Genomic DNA, 14,728 nt, shown 5'->3' with positions numbered 1-14,728 from the left:
AGAGAGGTCCAGAGAGAGAGGGTGGGGTGGGGGGAAGGAGAGAGAGAGAGAAAGAGAGAGGAATTTCAGTTCAAAAATACCTACAAATGAACTAATGAGAATGTGTGCCAAATCCCTATGTCATATCTGTTGATGATGTGACCTCATGCTTCTTTGGTCACATGTTGACATTTGGATCATGTTAGGAAGAATGACAACATTCCTTGTTTAGTTCAAGTTATTTGGATTAGGCTGCTGTTGTATCGGTCTGGTTATGGAACCTTTGACTGTGGGCAGTTTCCTGGTGGGCTGTTGATGTGGCAAACACGCTAAGCCTATCATCAGAAGGTGTGTCATTGGAGAGGAAATTGGCACCCGCAGAGCACACAGGAAAGGCCCATGTTTAGGGGTCACATGCAAATCCTTCATATAGAATTCCCTTTAGATGTTAGAACACACACTTCTTAAAAAAGCTATTTTCAGGGGACAGCACACACGCGCGCGGTAGCGCATGATCAACGCGTCGCATACACTGTCCTCCCTCCGCGTGCGCCAGGGAGAGTTTGAAGAAAGGGCCCCGGTTTCCTGAGGGAGAAAACAACCGCTGTTTAATTTTTTTTTTTTTAAAGATCACTTACATATGCAGCAAAGCCTCACACGAGAACTCTGAAACAACACCGAGCACAATATTCTCTAATTAATATTTCAACACTCCGCCTTGATTGTTCTTGTTCAAGAGGGCCCTGAGACAGTAATGAGCCGAGGCTGGGTTCTTGGCACTTACCAAAGTATACTCTGTTTAACTCTTTGAAAAACAAAATATACTTGTTCTAACTCTTTAGATCCCGCCCAAAGACACACTTTCCTCCCAGGAGTGATTGTGATTGGACTGAAACTTCCAGATTCCACACTGTGTGAAATTCTGGGAATGTTCGATGGTTGGACTCAGAGAGGATGAATGTCATTCATGAAGTCGTTTGTCTCTAAATGTGAGAGGTGTGACCGACTGGTATGGGTCAACTATGGGTCAACTGGACATCTGGCCACAGGTTGTGCACTAGACTCAATACTGTGTTAGCCCACTGAGCTAAAGCCTTGGCATTTGTGGGGGCGAACACACGTTTTGATATCTTGTGGTTCAATGAGCCACCTCCACTCCAGAGGCATGCAGATAGACCACCCATTACCCATCTTTTCTTAACCCCTATCTATTGAGGGAGGAAAACAAACCATTTGAATAAGCTAATACAATGTAGCTGTGATTAGCCTTCTTTGGCTAGGGGCCAGTCAACCTGTAGGCCTCTCTTTCTTTCTCTCTCTCACTCTCTCTCTCTCTCTCTCCCTCTCTCTCACACACACACACACACACACACACGCACACGCACACGCACACGCACACACACACACACACACACACACACACACACACACACACACACACACACACACACACACACACACACACACACACACACACACACACACACAGTTACCCCCCCAGCCTTGCATATAATAAACAAGCTAAATTAGGATAGGGGCTGGGAAGAATAATTAAACATACAAAAAGGAATGAAAAAATCCTTAACCTCAATTCCTAACAGACTTCTAGACACAAATTGAAATGTAGATTATTTAACTACAAACCGGCACCATCAAAGCTTTCCCCCGAGGAGCCGCTGTTCTGATGCTCGCGTTTCCCGCCAAAGCGGCCTATTTCTCTGGATGAGCATCTCTGGAACGCAGTCACACATGCTGGCGTCACTGTATCAGCATGAGGGGGAGAAGGAGGCAGCGTTCGATTCATCTGAATCGTTTGTGTGTCACAGCAACAAAAAAAACACACCAAAAAAAACTGGGAAAACTTTTTAAAATGTGGGCTTTGTTGCTGAAGGAGTGGAGCCAGACAAAGTTTTATTAAAGCGGAACCATGAAGTTCTGCCTCATTAGAAAGAATGCCTGCTCTATATTCAAGGTCTCTGCGGTCCAATAGAGAGGCAGTGACTGGATTAAAATGAGTTCGTTACCCCAGGGCAAGTGCTTCTGGGGCCCAGGGTAGTATATACAGCAGAGGAGGCTGGTGGAAGGAGCAATAGGAGGACGGGCTCATGGTAATGGCTGGGATGGAATAAATGCAACGTATCAAACATACGAGCAATTACAATGTGCCCGTCTTCCTATATCTCCTCCAACCAGCCTCCTCTGCTACACAGTGTTCTAAATGAGTCTATAAACCTGAAGGAGTGGTTAGGAATCTTACGCTGTAAGGGCCCATGTGGATGCAGGCTTTTGCTTTAGCCAAACAGTAGGCCTAACACACCTAATTCAAGGCTTCTCGTCAAAGCCTTGATTGAATATTATAATTAGTTGATTCAGATTTGTTGGCTGGAGTTAAAGCCTTCGCCCACACCAGCTCGGTCTTCTGGGGGTGGATTGCCCATCCCTGCTGTGAGCTCTAGCAGTGCATGGGTCATCAACCCTGGTACTGGAGGTTGCAGGCTTTTGTTCTGTCCCAGCACAAACACACTTTCTGCTAATCAAAGAATGACAATCACCTTGATTAGTTGAATCTAGCGTGTTGTGCTGGGCTTGGAAGGAAAGCGTATACACACCCTGTAGCGCTCCCCACTTGGTGACTACTGTTATGCCGAGCCTACAAGCTATAGCTTTCAGGCCAGAGCCCTAGGCGATGTCCATTCATTCAAAGACCCCATCTCAATAGACTCGCTCAGATCCATAGCCTCAAGCTGTTTAGAACAGTAGGCCTGGCTATTGGACCCAATATTATACACACATAACGGTACCTTTCAGGGTAGAACCTGCGGTCAGAAAACACAGCTATCATGTCTTGGTGTCTGTTCATCTATTCATATGGTGCCGTGCATGGCTGTCTCTTTTCCCATCCATTGGTCGGGCGAATTGTGGTAAAACCTCAAATCTGCATATTCAGCTTTAAATCATCAACTCGTGTCATGGTATGTCTTAGGCTATGTGTGGTAAGCTTCCAATGGTGTCAATGTCCGATACAACAGCGGATCATTATGAGATGATAAACACATAAAGTGGTTCATGCCTATGACAAGTCTTGCTCTGCGGTGACCAATTTGACCGCATTATAGTACATTATAAAACAGTTAGGCCTACCAATGCATTTGATCTGAGAGCCCATGCATGATGGAGAAACGTGTGTTTGTGGGGCAGATGGACAGAACTCTGGGGGTTACCCTCTCTCGTGACCCCCTGCAGATGGCCCGAACAAACCAAAGCCTCCAAGAAGTAGCGGAAAATCGGTAATAAACCGGAACCGAATTGTCAATAACGAGGACAATTAAACGCGTTTGGGTGGCGAACTCTCGCTGCGCTTCAGCCCTCGTTACTGCGTGAAATATGTGCAGGCCTGGTTGACCGATGGAGACTCAATTCACGGGAATCTGGTGGTCATACATATATTATAGAGTTTAAGTGAGCCATCAAAGAGACACGATTGCAAATGAAGACCACGAGGTTGGCGTATATTCCTGCAATCGATGTTTTAGAATATTTCCGTTTGATTTTTTTAATGAATCAGTAAAGGAACACAATTTAAGTTGGTCCAGATTCCTCTACGAATTAAAATCTGTCTCTAAGAGTAATCTAGAAAGCTATAATATCCAGGCCTAATGTTATTTTTCTATAGGCCTAACCCTATATTTTTGTTACGCACGGGAGAGGGGTTGTTTGGTTGCGTTATAGGCTGCTTCATGTTCTCTTCTCAAATACATTATTTATACAGTCGATCAACTCAATGCTATATTAGCCAGCTCAGTGTAATGAAGCGAAGGCCTATTGCATGCATAATGTCATTAGGGGAACCCCCACCGTCAATAACCTCTCCAGAAATAGCCATGATGAATTTAAACTACACAACTTCATAGTCATTCAAATACCCTATCACAAATCAACGGCTTTATAACTACGGTGTAAATGCATCTCACTTGGTCCGAAGGAAAGGGTTCTTTTTAGACAGGACGTCATTGTCGTCGCACGTCAGAAGGGCCATTTAGAACACCGCGGGGTCCCTCTTCTCCCCGGCGAGGACTGGAACCCGTGAGACAGGTGTACATTTTAAACTGTTAATGAGGCGCGTCTAAATCCATCAAAAGGCGCTCCGTGCAGCGCGCCATTCTCCTAGTTTAGTTAGTCCTTACTAGACAAAAGTGTTTCCCCCGCTAAACGGTAGTGAATGGGCGCACGCGGCGGGAGTTATATTGTAGCTCCAAACCCCTGTTGATAGCAACTGCTACTGTTTAACCAACAGAGGCGAGTGGCTATCTATATATGGTAAACAAGACCCGTATAGAATATAACAGATTGCATTAATATTCTGTAGAACATACAACAAAGAGTGTGGGTGCCACGAACCTGCTACCAGGCGTGTGCTTTCAGACACTGGACTCCCATAGATTAGAGACAAACAGGATAGACCAGCAGTGGTAGGTAAAATAGGCCTGCAGCAGCCAACACGTATCGGATAGACATTTCTATAGCACTTTTTGAGGGGTTACATGCAGTGCATTGCACATTTTCGTTTCAAGTGGTTCAGGGACTCAGCTTCATGCAATGACTGGATGAGAGAGACCCACTGAATGGAACTCCTATCCTCTCAGATTGGCCAAGTGGTGAAAGATGATCTGTGTATACAAGGGTCAATTCTAGCGTAGCCTGGGAAGAAACAGGGGGACCATTCCATTTGTAACACTCCGTGTGAATGTGTCCCGTCAGTCGTAAGGATAGTGCTCTGAGAGAAGGACTACTTTCAACAATTTCCACGGAACATTTGACAAAAACACACTTACTCAAAGAACAGTGCAGATGTACATCTTGAAAAACAGAATTATGCGACCTCGTTTTCCAAAAACGGTTAAATATCTACGCTGATTTAAGATTCAAAGATGTCTGCAGAAAGAATGGGGTGTGTCAACGATGATATGACACCTTGAGTTTGAAAAAAATCTCTTTTGATTATTGAACTACAGTAAGTGAGGTGTGTTAACACCCGGTAACAGAGTGATGGTAACAGAGTGATGGTAACAGAGTGCTGGTAACAGAGTGATGGTAACAGAGTGATGGTAACAGAGTGATGGTAACAGAGTGATGGTAACAGAGTGATGGTAACAGAGTGATGGTAACAGAGTGATGGTAACAGAATGACATCATGGTTCCCTGATCTGTACTATACAGAAATGCATAATGATGGATGTCATTCTCTTCATGGTGATGTATCCTGAATAGGTACACAAAGGTAGAAATATGTCATATCCTCATTAGGTATTATTCTACACAAGGTCTATTATTCTAATGTACTCCGCTCCCAAACAAGACCACATTTGGTTGGTTCACACTGCACCAAATCTACACCTATCATCGATGTCTATGTTTCACAAGTTTGGACATCACGCAGTAGAGCACACTAGATTACACTACAGTACAGTAGAGCAAGCAGAGTAGAGTAGAGTAGAGTAGAGTACAGTACAGTACAGTACAGTACAGTACAGTACAGTACATTACAGCACTGTCTTGAGTAGAGTTAAGTAGAGTCAAATACAGTAGAGTATAGTTCAAATCAAACTTTATTTGTCACATTCGCCGAATACAACAAGTGTTGACCTTACCGTGAAATGCTCATTTTACAAGCCCTTAACAAACAGTGCGGTTCAAGAAGAGTTAAGAAAATATTTACCAAAGAAACTAAAGTAAAAAATAAAAATTATAAAAAGTAACACAATAACATAACAATAACGAGGCTATATACAGGGGGTACCGGTGCCGAGTGAGTGTGCAGGGGTACAGGTTAGTTGAGGTCATTTGTACATGTAGGTAGGGGTGAAGTGACTATATATAGATAATAAACAGCGAGTAACAGCAGTGTACAAAACAAATGGAGGGACTCATTAGCTCATTGTTATGGATGTGACCAAATAAATGCAACCAGCTTAAACGAATGCAAATGAAGCTACTTTGCTGTTATTCTGGTTTTACTTTTTGACGTGACTGTAAGTTAGCCGTAGTTGGCTAGCTAGCAAGCAAGGGATAAGAACGTTGCCAGCCAGTATGGCAATGGAACATTTAGAACGAACGACTGGGTCGCATCCATAGATACAGAACAAAAAGACTGAAGGACTGCGTCGCTTCTCTGGCAACCAAACCAATAGAACGAACGACCATCCGGCTTGGGTAGCAACTCTAGATTTGTGTCTGGACTAATATGTTGTGGAAGGATGAAAAAGTCAAATAATGTTTTTAATGAAAATATGCCAATCGTTATTTTAATATGTTGTTAACCCATTGTATAAAAGTGATAATGCCCTCCCGTGCCAATATAATCTCCAAACACCGGTTTCTCTGGCATTATGGTTTAAATACAAGAGACCGCGTTTTACCCAATCACATTCATCCAAATATCCTCTGCGGAACCTTGGGACAAGCAGGCAGAAAGAAACAGAAAGATTTGACCACGGTTCAACTGTAAATATCACAGATAGAAGGAGCTTAGTTTCCAGTATCTTTGTTAATATAGCGTGTTAAAAAAAACAACATATTTTCAAAGACGTGGACGGAACAGCGTTTATTCATTCATTCTCCTCGCAACTAGCACGAAACTAATGTGCCTGAAATGCAGTGAGTCCGTCGCTCTTGTAAAAAGTGCCAATGTTAAGCGCCATTATGACACCAGGCATAGTAAATTCGGTCAGACGTATCCCCTGAACAAGAGGTGAGAACAAACCAGATTAACCAACTCAAATCCCAATTTGAGAGTTCCACCAAAGTCCTTGTATATTCCCTTACAGTCCAACAACGTGCAATGGCAATGGGTTGTTCACTGAGTCACTTGTTCACTGAGGATAGCTCCGGTTTTGGAAAAACACACAAAAAAATGCTGAGATGGTAAAAGAATGCACGTGTGAAGTTGCTGACACCTTGCTCGAAGGTGAACTAAAAGATGAGCTCAGAGAAAAGGTCAAACAGATCCTAAAGTCAGATTCCACAGCAATGAGGAGAACTCAAGTATTAACTGAAGACTTAACTTCACAACTCAGATGAGGCCATTCAGAATGCACCGTGCATTTCATTAGCTGTGGATGAATCGACAGATAACACTGATAATGCCCAGCTTCTGGTGTTTGTCAGATTTTATAACGAAACAAAGAAAGAATTGATTTGAGGAGCGGTTGGGCTTTAGGGGATACACCGGACGTCACTGGTCTCCATCACTACAGATGGAGGTTCAGCCATGAGGAGACTGCTTGCACGCTTGAAAGACGACCACCCTGACCTGACATCATATCACTGCATCATCCATCAATCTGTCCTGTGTGCCAGTCTGGGAAAATATTATTCTGAGGTCATGATCAACCTTTAAAAAGTAATATCATCCCCACAACACCGCCTGCTACAAGGCATTCTGACAGAGGCCAGTGGCCATTTTGATGACTTACTACTGCACAACATACAGTAGATACAGAAGAAAAAGACTGTATCTGGCAACCGAACCAATAGCATTGGACGACCATCCGGCTTGGGTTGCAACAATGATGAAACCGATAAACTTTTTAAGAGCAACATCATCCCTACAACACCGCCTGCTACAAAGGCATTCTGACAGAGGCCAATGGCAATTCTGATTACTTACTACAGCACAACAATGTCAGATGGCTCATCAAAGGCAGGGTTTTGGAACACTTTTGGGCCATTCAGGAGGAAATCAAAGCTTTCTTATCAGAGCCAAAGAGTGACAAGGCCACTCAGTTTCTGAGTTTTTGAAAGATGAGGAGAAGATGGAAACAGTTGCATTTTTGACAGACATTACATCACACCTTAATCCACTGAATGGTAAGCTTCAGGGACGGGGCAGCACACTGTGTGATATGATAACAGCAGTCCGGGCTTTCCTGAAGAAATTGGAGCTTTTCAAAAAGGATCCCCAGGGAGAACTTTATCCACCTCCCCAATCTTGTGGTGCAAACACAGGGAGAACTTGTCCACCTCCCCAATCTTCTGGTGCAAACGCAGGGAGACAAAGATGTTCCCAACCATGTTGATTTCATACTGAAGTTGAAGGATTTGATGACTTCACTGTTGGAAGAGAACTGCTGCTGCTCATCCAGAACCCCATCTTGGTCACAAACTGACAAAAGTTGTCAGAAAAAGCAACACAGATCTTCAGATCGGTAGAAGTTGCATCACTGCAAATGGAGTTGATTGAGCTGCGAGGAAATGACCCTGTCACTTTCTAGGGAAAGATGGTGCCTGCAGCTGAAGTCTCTTTTCTCAAGAAACTGGCACTATACATCCTGACCATGTTTGGCTCCACATACTGCTGTGAATCAGCCTTCTCCACAATTAACTTTATTACAAACAAATACCGCACCAGGCTCGTCAATGTGTCTCTGAGTTGCTCTCGCACCATTTGTGCCAAAGTTCAAAGCTTTGGCAAGAGACAGAAAGTGTCATTTCTTTCATTAATACAGGGCAAGGCCCCGAGTGACTTATACATGAACATTGTATGACCCACAGTGACGTCATGTGTGTTCAGAGGATTCTTTTGGTTCAACTCTGCTTCCTTCTCCAGAAAACATGCACTGTGTTTTGTTGAAAACAAGTCAGAATAACTCAAGGCCAGTGTACAATGGTTCAAAGTGCACTCTTTGCATAGACAATTATGCAACCACTTTTGTTCATCAGCGATGTTGACGCAACGTTGCGCATGTTTGCGTTCTGAAGAATGTGTAATCAATTCCAATTGTAGTCTCATTTAACAAACATTTTTGTATGGCAACATGTTTCCTAAGTCGTAGGCGACTATGTTTGTTGCTGCGGCTGTACCACAGCGCCGATAAAGGACGATATCCATCCGGACCTTTGCCGCCTGTGAAATTTGTGTCACTGGACCTGCGCTAATACTCGTTGAGTACCACTGCTGTACTGTATTGTACTGACCGATACTCTACTTGTCTTTCCTGTATTGTACTGCACTGTGCTCTACTACAGAGTGCTGTTCAAACTTGTGAAACAGACGTCTATGTCTGGTTCAGATTTGGACTGACCAAAATTTCAACTGCTTTTCAACGTAGGACGTCTGGTGTCGGCCGGTGCTCAGCGGGTTAGAAGGCTGGTTACAGTAAATGGAAAGAGAGGGGGCTGAGAGAGAGAGAGAGAGAGAGAGAGAGAGAGAGAGAGAGACGGGGAGAGAGAGAGGGGAGGGGTTGTCCAGACTCCAGACTGTTAACAGAAAGAGAAAGAAAACAGTTATGAGCTGAACATAACAGTATGCCAGTGGAAGAGAGGACAAGTAGCAGGTGACCCAACTGTGGATTGTGACTCTGCTATAAATTCCCATTGGAGCCAATTCAGTTGCAGTCATTCTGTTACCGATTTGATAAGAGAATTACGTGTTTTAACCACTTAATAAATCATCAGCCAAATTGTTATCAGTAAAAACACTGTGTCCTAATTGGTAGATCTACCTTTACTTGTTACTTCTGTGAACTTTCATTATCCTCCCTCCTCATGAGGGAGAGAAATGTGAAAATATCTTAAAAGATATGTGAGTTTTCGGTAACAGAATGTCAAGACGTTAAGGAATATTTCTTAAACATACAGATGGGAAATCATTTCTGCAAAACGAAATATAAATGTTGATATTAGGCAGCAGGGTCCTTATCTCAACATTATTGTGTTTTGATGTATTTCTAATACATTTGACTTTTTATGCAAGATGTTTTCTAGGACCCATTTTCCATCTGTTTTACCAGAAATAAAACCATTTTCTTATTCCAAATGTTTAGGATGGAACATAAATATATACAGTACCAGTCAAACGTTTGGGCACACCTACTCATTCAATGGTTCTACATTGTAGAATAATTTTGAAGACATCAAAACTACGAAATAACACCAAAAGAGTGTTAAACAAATCAAAATATATTTTAGATTTCAGAGTAGCCACCCTTTGCTTTGATGACAGCTTTGCACACTTGGCATTCTCTCAACCAGCTTCAGGAGGTAATCAACTGGAATGCATTTCAATTAACAGTTGTGGTTTGTTAAAAGTTAATTTGCTGAGTTTTTAATGTGTTTGACCCAATCAGTGGTGTGGTATACAGAAGATAGCTGTCACGTTCTGACCTTTATTTCCTTTGTTTTGTATTTATTTAGTATGGTCAGGGCGTGAGTTGGGTGGGCAGTCTATGTTTGTTTTTCTAGGTTTTGGGTATTTCTATGTTTTGGCCTAGTGTGGTTCTCAATCAGAGGCAGGTGTCATTAGTTGTCTCTGATTGAGAATCATACTTAGGTAGCCTGGGTTTCACTGTGTGTTGGTGGGTGATTGTTCCTGTCTCTGTGTTTGCACCAGATAGGACTGTTTAGGTTTTCGCACGTTTCTTGTTTTTGTTCTTTTATTCATGTACAGTGTCTTTATAAATTAAACATGAATAACCACCACACTGCATTTTGGTCCGCCTCTCTTTCACCAGAAGAAAACCGCTACAATAGCCCTATTTGGTAAAAGACCAAGTCCATATTACGGCAAGAACAGCTCAAATAAGTAAAGAGAAATGACAGTCCATCCCTACTTTAAGACATGAAGGTCAGTCAATCTGGAAATTGTCAAGAACTTTGAAAGTTTCTTCAAGTGCAGTCGCAAAAACCATCAAGCGCTATGATGAAACTGGCTCTCATGAGAACCGCCACAGGAAAGGAAGACCCAGAGTTACCTCTGCCGCAGAGGATACGTTCATTAGCGTTAACAGACTCAGAAATTGCAGCCCAAATAAATGCTTCACAGAGTTCAAGCAAGTAATCAGGCCTTCATGGTCTAATTTCTGCAAAGAAACCACTACTAAAGGACACCAATAATAAGAAGAGACTTGCTTGGGCCAAAAACACGAGCAGTGGACATTAGACTGGTGGAAATCTGTCCTTTGGTCTGATGAATCCAAATGTGAGATTTTTGGTTTTAACCGTCATGTCTTTGTGAGACACAGAGTAGGTGAACAGATGATCTCCACATGCGTGGTTCCCAACGTGAAGCATGGAGGAGGAGGTGTGATGGTGTGGGGTTACTTTGCTTTATTTAGAATTCAAGGAACACTTAACCAATATTGTCAAAGACTCCAGACACCCTAGTCATAGACTGTTCTCTCTGCTACCACACGGCAGGCGGTACCGGAGCGCCAAGTCTAGGTCCAAGAGACTTCTGAACAGCGTCTACCCCCAAGCCATGAGACTGCTGAACATCTAGTCAAATGGCTACCCAGACTATTTGCTTTGTCCCCCCCCCCACCCCCTCTTTTACACTGCTGCTACTCTCTGTTTATTATCTATGCATAGTCACTTTAACTCTACCTACATGTACATATTACTTCTATTACCTCAACTAACCTGCCTCCGCACATTGACTCTGTTGATTAAGGGCTTGTAAGCAAGCATTTAACTGTATTCAGCGCATGTGACAAATACAATTGGATTTGATTTGAAGCTGGTTGAAAGAATGTGAAGAGTGTGGAAAGCTTTTTTGGTTACTACATGATTCCATATGTGTTGTTTCATAGTTTTGATGTCTTCACTACTATTCTACCATGTAGAAAATAGTCATAGTAAAGAACAAATACCTCGAATGAGTAGGTGTGTCCAAACTTTGGTACTGTATATATATATATATTACATACAGTATGTACGTATGCCTCAATTTAAAAAGAAATATAGACTCTTAGCTTTCATTTGACACCAAATGTGATGTGGAAATGGAAATGCCCTACAGGACCAGATGGGATAAGAGCCGGCTCTCACCTCTGGGTCTGTCACACACCACAGGGGTTAACGTGTGTTAATTGGCTACATTATTCTAATTGGAATGAGTGTGCACATCCGAGGCACGCTAAGGAGTGTGCTGTTAACATTGTGTGTGTGTATGTGTGTGTGTGTGTGTGTGTGTGTGTGTGTGTGTGTGTGTGTGTGTGTGTGTGTGTGTGTGTGTGTGTGTGTGTGCGTGCGTGCGTGCGTGCGTGCGTGCGTGTGCGTGCGTGTGTGCGTGTGTGTGCGTGTGTGTGTGCGTGCGTATGTGTGTGTGTGTGTAGTGTACTGTGTACCCATCTTGAAAAGGAGACAGGAGATTATGCAAATGAGCTTGTGTGGCAGACTCAAGGAAGGTGACAGTGTCTCACGCAGAGTTTAATGTACCACCTTCGTGCTTGCGCGACCACATGAGTGCAATCTGTTCCATCAGAACTTGTGACCATTATTTATATCTCTCTTACTCAACCAATGCCAGCTGACACACAACAAGCTATTTTTACATCATGTAGGAGTGCAGGTAGAGTTAAGTATAAGGTGAGGTTAAGTAAGGCTCATGTCCTCTCTAGCATGGTCTGATGACAATTACGTGTCCTCTTCCCTTCTCTAATATCCTCTCCTCTCTTCCTTTCTTTCCGCTTTCCTCTCATCTTCTCCCTTGGATTCACATTTAAGTCGCTCTAGTGCAAGGATGGCGGAAAAGTGACTGGAACACAAAGATTGGCCTACTTTCTGCTCTTATTGAGAATATATATATATGAGTTGAAGTGATTTCGTGCTAACGCCTGTCTGATTTTAATTAACAAGCAGCCCTGGCGATAAAACCCACTCTGTCTATATCTACCAGCAATTATACTGATACACCCACTTTCTAAATTGAGAGGGAGAAATGGTGAGAGAGAGTGGGGGTGGTGGGCGGTGGCTGAAGAGAGGGGTTCGAAAAGGAGAAAGAGAGGGGGAGTTGGAGGGAGAGGGACATGGAAAGAGGAGTGGGAAGAGAGTTGACTGTTTGAGTAAAAAATAAATGAAATTCATAATTTAACCGAATGCCCACAAGCAGTTAGGAGGCGCAGTGATTCAAACACATGCATTTTCATCTCCAACGCATGGCTGTGGGTGTTTCACTAACACACACACACACACACACTCACACACACTCGCACTCTCTCTAATCAAAGATTACACACACACACTAACGCTCTAATGAAAGATCACACACATACACAAGCGTAGGCACGCACATACACACAGTCAAAACCTCACTGAAAGGGTTAACATCAAGCAGTTCCCTGAGCTACAGTCTAACCCACTGTCAGATCACAGCGCTGTACATAATGCAGGGTGCATAACTCCCTATACACACACGCACGCACGCACACACACACACACACACACACACACACACACACACACACACACACACACACACACACACACACACACACACACACACACACACACACACACACACACACACACACACACACACACACACACACACACACACACACACACACACACACACACACATACGCACATACAAGTGATTCCATTCTATTCATAACTGCATGTTTTTCCTCATCAAACATAAAGTTCGGTTGTATATGAGCTCCTGTTGTTCTCGCCACATATATTATATATATGTTCTGTGTGGTACGATGTTATGGTTATATCTGCAGTTTAGTCATTTGGAAATAATGATACTGCCAGTTATTTCAGGGAGAGAGGACTCATTGTGGGCATGTAGCGCTAGTGAGCTGTGTGGTGCTTGGGGCGATACGTGTGATGGTTTGAAGCCGCTGAGTGTGTGAGTGTTGGCTTGAAGTTTCTGTGTGTTTATATTGATTGGCTTCTAAGGGATTCCAGTCTGACTGATAATCTCAACATTTCTATCTCCTCTCCTCCTCTCCATCCCCCTCTCATCCTCTTCGCTCTTCTCCTCCTCTCCACCCCCCTCTCTTCCTCTTCTCTCTTCTCCTCTACATCCCCCTCTCCTCCTCTTCTCTGCTCTTCTCCTCTCCATCCTCCTCTCCTCCTCTTCTCTGCTCTCCTCCTTTTTTTTAACACGCTATATTAACAAAGATACTGGAAACTAAGCTCCTTCTATCTGTGATATTTACAGTTGAACCGTGGTCAAATCTTTCCATCCCCCGCCCCTCTCCTCTCATCCACCTATAGAGTGTTCTCTGTAGACTCTCCCTAACCATTCCCAGCAATCTCCCCTCCACTTTGTACAAGCCTCTTCAAATAGCTGTCACTCAAATCACGTTCACATGTTCATCATTGATTTAAAGGGGAACTGAGTGATGGAAGGGAGCAACTGAATATAAAAGCAGAATCTACAATGTAGAAAATAGTAAAAATAAAGAAAAGGCTTTGAATGAGTAGGTGTGTCCAAACTTTTGACTGGTACTACACACACACACACACACACACACACACACACACACACACACACACACACACACACACACACACACACACACACACACACACACACACACACACACACACACACACACACACACACACAGAGAGAGAAAAACAAAAACGGTCCAGATCCCATTAGCCTTAATATTTCAGAGTCATGGGGTCGCCAGCAGCCCTGTCTTTGACACTGATCTATGATCTACGACCAGCTTATGCTTCCCCTAATCCTAACCATAGCCATCTGGAAAGAAAGGCTAAACTGACCCGAGATCTGTGCTTAGTCGTCTCTGTCCTTTTTGCCCACAGGGCCCACCTGTCCTGTGTCTTGTTAGCTGAGGCTCTTACAGCATGAAAGTGTATGTCACAGTGTGCGTGTGCGTGTCAGAGAGTGTCACCGTAGTGTCAGTTAGAATGTAGCAGCTGATCTGCAGGCATGGAGGATAGCATTCCAGTGTGTGTGTGTGTGTGTGTGTGTGTGTGTGTGTGTGTGTGT

The sequence above is a fragment of the Oncorhynchus keta genome, chromosome 15 (genome assembly GCF_023373465.1).
Source record: "Oncorhynchus keta strain PuntledgeMale-10-30-2019 chromosome 15, Oket_V2, whole genome shotgun sequence".
Lineage (NCBI taxonomy): Eukaryota > Metazoa > Chordata > Actinopteri > Salmoniformes > Salmonidae > Oncorhynchus > Oncorhynchus keta.
The sequence above is the reverse complement of the archived record's forward strand: the minus strand, read 5'-3'. Positions refer to the sequence as shown.